We start from the raw sequence: 6,103 nt of genomic DNA, 5'->3' as shown, positions 1-6,103 counted from the left end.
TATTTCTTTTTTTTAAATTACTTTAACATGCATTTAATCAAACTAAAGGAAACACATATATTAAGAGAGTTTCACTAAGAGTAGTACAGTAGGTAGGCTCACAGTTTCTCTCTAAAGTCAATAGCTCATTGTCTTCACAGAAATGATGGGCAGGGCAGGGGGTGGTGTCGATGGATCCTCAACCAGGAGGACAGGTTGCCACATATACAGCCCAAATGAGTTCTCGAGGAGTTTGGGGGGCTTCAAATTTTGTCCTCTTCATATGCTCATGTAAACAATCTCAAGTATTATGAGCTACAGTTCAACAAAGCCTCTGACAGAATTGGTTACCAGAGATGGGCAAGCCTGGTTGGCCCCACAGAAGGAGCTGGCATCTGGACCAAGCTGCTTGTCCCTGACCCCAGGAAAGAGCTGCTCAGTTCTCTGAGCTTTTTTGCAGGGGTCCTCACTCTGGGCAACACCCCTCTTAGTGGAGGTACAGGAAGTTACAGGCCCCATGGATGGGGAAAACCACGTATTGGTTTTCCAGGTTCATTACCTCTAGCTCTTGATCCTCTCTCAGGGAAAGCCTCTGGTATCCTGTGTCCTTCCTGAAAACGGCTCTCCCATCCCTGTCCAAGGAGGACAGGCGCAGGCGGAACGCGACCTTTCTCTGCTCGAGTACGCTGACCCCGAGGCTGTAGGAGTTGTTTGGCGCGCTGTACCAGAAAATGATGTGCTGATTGGCGTAGCACACCACCAGGTCCCAGCTGAAGTTGAAGCCTTCCCACCGCCAGCTGCACTGCTTGTGCCTGTGGAGCTGGCCCCCGCACCGCATGCTGTTCCCCTGGGGGTCGGACCCGTAGACGTCCACGGGCCAGAGCTCTCTGGTCTGCTCAGCCTGGAGGGGGCCAAGAAAACACTCTTTGTACACTGGACACAAGCAAGCGGCAGGGATCAGCGCATCCTGGTGGATGACGCGTGCTGACGTCGGGTCGCAGATTATGTAGGCAAACCGCAGCTGCTGGAACACTGGCACGAAGGCTCTGCCCTGCTCGGTCTCCAGGAAAGGGGTGCCCTCCGAATCCCTCCTGGACCTGGCAAACCATGAGTCGGTGTCAGGCAATAGGGCCCTGCGCGGGCCCCTCCATGTCGGCTGCAGCTGCAAGAACATCCACTTTTTCAGCATGGTGTACACGTTCATCTCCACCCCCATCACCAAGAGCTCTGAACAGGCAATGACCCCTTTCATGAGATCCAGGCTGACTTCTCACAATAGCTTCTCACTGCACTGGGTCATCATGTTGTCCAGCAGCCACTGAAGACACATGGTCCTGACGGTCTGGAGCCCGTAGCTTTCAGCAGAGTAGTCGTAGCTGCACATGGTCTGGACACGGACAGTCACCTTCATGACCTCCCCGCACTGCCGAATCACCTCGTCCAGCTGCAGCATGCTGGCTGTGGCCAGGATGGCGACGACTCGACCGGGTGGGATGAAAATGGAGCCTCGGTACAGGGCACCGAAAGCCTCGTGCAGTGCCTCGCCATCAATATTCTCGTCAGGCATCTGCAACTCGATAGTATCCATGTTTGTCTCCCGCCAAGCGCCCCTGAGCATGCTAGCAAAGTACCTTGACTGGCACAAGTAGACCCTATGCAAGTTGCACTCGTCCCCCAGTGTGCGGATCCGCACGTCGCTCTGTTCTCCTCTCAGGAAGAGTGCCTCCTAAACGGACCCTGGACGATCTTGAGCACGTTTCCGGCAGGGCTTTTTTGTGAGCGGCCCTCCTGGGCCTCTCTTCCGCTTGCGGCTCTCCTGACGGGCGGCAGGTCTGGCCTCTTGACTCTCCTTCCGTTCCTTTCTCTCTGCCACTACTGCCTCCTCAGGCTCCTCCTCCCCACCAGTGGCACCTGGCTCCTCTGGGGCACGCCCCCACCAGTGCCATGGCATCCGACTGCTTCGTGCTCCCATGGCCTATACCTCAGTGGTGCAGTGGACAAGCTTCCTCTCCAGGCGCCGTTGGCCCGGGCACGAGCCCAGCCCAGAGTGCTGCTGAGTACTAGGACGTTTGCTCTAACGGTCTCGGGAGAGAACGCCACGCTAAGCCACCCGAGATAGGGTCTTTGTGGATATAATCAATTAAGATGAGGTCGAATTGGATTAGCTGAGTGTCCTCCTAAGAAGAGGGAAATTTGCACACAGAGACCCGGAAACAGGGAAGAAAGCATGTGAAGGTAGAGACTGAAGCGTTGTGCCTACAAGTCCAGAAACACCCAGGATTGCAGGCAACACCAACGAAGTGAAGAAAAAGGCAGAGAATAGGTTCTCCACGGAGCCGTCAGAAGGAACCAACCCTGTCGGCATCTTGATTTGGGGCTTCTGGCCTCCTGAACTGGGACGAAGTATACTTCTCTTGTTTGAAGTCACCCATTTGTTATGGCAGCCACAGGAAACTACTACATGGGGACACTGAGAGGAGGGGACCTGCCTCAGATCTTGGAGCTGGTTTGTCACAGTGCCCATCGTATATGCCTTCTCTGATGCCCGAGTCCCTAATCCAGCTTAAAGGTAAGCACTTGTTCACCTCTTAGGCTGCATTTTACTAAGCTTTGTACCAAAGGAATGAGCAGGAGAGAGTGAGTTATTGAGGTTGGTGCCCAGTTTTCTAGAAACAAACACCATTCTTCCCTATCAAATCACTGTGCTCTTCTTATCTACCTAATGAATTTCTGTCACATACTGAGGATATTCCCCCAAAAGTAAACTCTCCTGTGCCTCCTGAGCCCAAACACAGGTTGGTGCATTCTACTTGCCTTCATCTGCCCAGTCCCTGTTCAGCTAGAGTTACTAAAAGAATACTAAGGAGAAACTAATTGTGCACTTTAGTTCTGTTTCTTAAAGAAATGAATGAATAAATAAGGTGAAATCCTGTCATACATTCATCTCCCTATAGATCTGTTATCTGACGTCTTGGTCCATAATTCAAAATCTCTTTAGTGAGGGAATTTTTTCAGCTACAGGATTATATTTAGTATTTCAAGGACTTCTCTGAAGAGTAATATTTAGGATAAGCTCCGTTGATCAAATTTCCCTGGGATTTTTCAGAAGATTCAAAACACCTCCCCCAGCGGACACCAATATAAAGAGTAAAACCCAAGCCATGTTTCTGAATTCCCAAACCCTGATCCTGGGCCCTTTACATCATCCTGTGGGAACGTAAGTGGCAGGGGCATCAGGAAGGAGAGGCAGAGCCCTGGAGGAGAAGAGGGTGAGATTCAGACTCAGAGATCTGCACACTCGGATCCTGGTTTTGCTGTGTATCACGTGGGACTCTGGTAATTGAATTAAGCTCTCTCATTTTTCCCCTTTGCACCTTGCAAAGTGAGTGTTGGTCCAGTGAAACAATACACCGTTTTGGGTAGTTCTGAGCAGGAAAGAAACCTACTGAACCGGAAGAGAGAAATACATTTAGTTCGAATGGGTTCAGTTAGTCAAAAAGGTGGAAAATCCCGTGACGCGTAACATGTACGTTTGGAAACACTTTGTGTGTGATGGCAGCAGGAAGATCAAGAGCTGAGTTGGGGGTGAGGGGATGTCGTGGTCAGTAAGATGTAAGGGAACTTAGGCAAGAAAGGAAGACGAGGAGGCTCAAATCCCTGTGGCCTCCAGGGGATGTCAGCCAAGGTACTGAAGGGTCTGCTTAAGACCAGGTGTGTGGGTAACCACCCTGGTGTGGGGTCCATCCTCATGCGAAGAAGTAAACAGTGACAGAGACAGAGAGGAACACACGGTCTTAGGAGATCCCCCTTGGAACGGGCATTGGAGCCGAGCTTGAGCGGCATTTGATAGAAGATGAAAAAGGACATTGTTTGGGGAAGGGAGATCCTTGAGAGACAAACAGATTGGTACACACATGCACTCAGAGCGAGAGAGAGTTGGACTTCGTGTCTGAGAGCATCGTGAACTTGCCTGTTCATTCTCCTGTGGGATGGTTTCAAACTGGAAAAAAAAAAAAAGAAAAGCTACACGCTCCTAACCTTGCACTGCCTCCTGTGCCCTGCTTATCCTGTCCCCACAGTGGGTCTTGGGCTGGGGCAGGCAGAGTTCATGGTGTCCATGGCTTATGAGCTTGTGTGGTTGCTGTGGTTTGGGGCAGTTGCAGTGTTTTGCTGGCTCAACTACTCTCATCCCCCTTGCAGTAACCAAGAGAGGTTGAGCCCATCCAAAGGAGGCAGAAGAGGGGAAAAGGCAGTCAACACATAGAAAGTATCTTTCTTATAATAGGCACTCAATAAATGCCAACTTTATCCACTCCTAGGGTTTCACCAAAAAAAGGTAAAAATTGCTCATCATGAGTACGCACAGAAGTTTTAGATCCTCAGCGCCAAGTACGTAAGAATTAGAGTTGCATGTTTTGTTTGTTTGTTTGTTTTGCTTTTTCAATACATCTTTATTGGAGTATAATTGCTTCACAGTGCTGTGCTAATTTCCGTTGTACAACAAAGTGAATCAGCCCTATGCATATATATATCCCCATATCTCTTCCCTCTTGCGTCTCCCTCCCTCCCACCCTCCCTATCCCACCCCTCTAGGCGGTCACAAAGCACCAAGCTGATCTCCCTGTGCTATGCGGCTGCTTCCCAGTAGCTATCTACTTTATGTTGGTAGTGTATATATGTCCAGAGTTGCATGTTTTCTAAACACTGGTTAAAACAACTCTGGGATGTACTGCCCTGATATTTGAAATAACATAATATGTGGACCTAACTATTCCAGTCAGAAAGTGGAAAGGAACTTGGGTGAAGATGCAGAAGGCCCAGACCCTGGTTCTGACTGCAGGCGCCCTGACTTGGTGTCACCAAAGGATGCCAGGTCCTCCCCCTCCTGCCTACCAATCCGCCATGAGGACGAAATCCCTGTTCGCCCGTTGTCCTGAGTTTGGCGGATCATCGTACAAACTGCTCTGTCCTTTGTGGAGGGACCTGATGGACAGAAGGCAAAAGTCCTTGATAAGTAAAACAGAAACAAAAATATTATGCTTTCTTAAATTAGAAAAAAACCCCAAACATTTAAAATATTCCTATTTTTCTTCCCTAAACTTGCCAAGAATTAAAAACAGATTTATAATGGCTACTAGACAGAAAAAAAATCATTAGAAGAGTATCAAAGGATACAGGGAGTTCAGAAATAAACATATGAATTGAATACGAGAATGTTTCATCTCAGTGGAAGAGAAAAGGAATACTTAATGAATAAGATGGATAATTGGCAAAACATCTTCATTTTTTTTAACGTTTTAATTTTTCCTTTATTTTACATCAGGAACGTAACTTTTATTTCTTTTTTTTTTTTTAGTCTCTGTTTTACAACAAAGTGAATCAGTCATACATATACATCTGTTCCCACATCCCCTCCCTCCTGCGTCTCCCTCCCTCCCACCCTCCCCATCCCACCCCTCCAGGTGGCCACAAAGCACCGAGCCGATCCCCCCGCGCCACGCGGCCACCCCGCACCATCCATCCACCCCACGCCCGGCAGTATGTGCACGTCCATGCCTCTCCCCCGCCCCATCACAGCAACCCCCCATATCCCCAAGCCCACCCCCAGTAGGTCTGTGTCTCTATTCCTGTTTTACCCCTAAGTTCTTCATGACATTTTTTTCTTAAATTCCATATATATGTGTTAGCATACGGTATTTGTCTTTCTCTTTCTGACTTACTTCACTCTGTATGACAGACTCTAGGTCTATCCACCTCATTACAAATAGCTCAGTTTCGTTTCTTTTTATGGCTGAGTAATATTCCATTGTATATATGTGCCACATCTTCTTTATCCATTCATCCGATGGTGGACACTTGGGTTGTTTCCATCTCCAGGCTATTGTGAATAGAGGTGCAATGAACATTTTGGTACGTCTCTTTTTTTTTTTTAATATATTTTTATTTATTTTATTTTTTTGCTTTATAACAAATTTAATCAGTTATACATATACATATGTTCCCATATCCCCTCCCTTTTGCGTCTCCCTCCCACCCTCCCTATCCCACCCCTCCAGGCGGTCACAAAGCACCGAGCTGATCTCCCTGTGCTATGCAGCTGCTTCCCACTAGCTATCTACCTTAC

At 48.4% G+C, this 6,103-nt stretch overlaps 1 pseudogene across 1 annotated transcript; it reads right to left on the bottom strand.

Annotated features, from left to right (window-relative positions):
• Positions 1-429: 429 nt before the first annotated feature.
• LOC308614125 (germ cell-less protein-like 1) lies at positions 430-4,930 on the bottom strand (annotated as a pseudogene). The gene is made up of 3 exons: positions 4,873-4,930; positions 3,181-3,233; positions 430-1,795 (listed from the first exon to the last, which is right to left on the bottom strand). The product of its transcript is annotated as a germ cell-less protein-like 1 (transcript).
• Positions 4,931-6,103: the final 1,173 nt, after the last annotated feature.

This window comes from Mesoplodon bidens (genome assembly GCF_964165515.1).
Source record: "Mesoplodon bidens genome assembly, chromosome: 3".
NCBI classification, from domain to species: Eukaryota; Metazoa; Chordata; class Mammalia; order Artiodactyla; family Ziphiidae; genus Mesoplodon; species Mesoplodon bidens.
The sequence above is the reverse complement of the archived record's forward strand: the minus strand, read 5'-3'. Positions and strand labels throughout refer to the sequence as shown.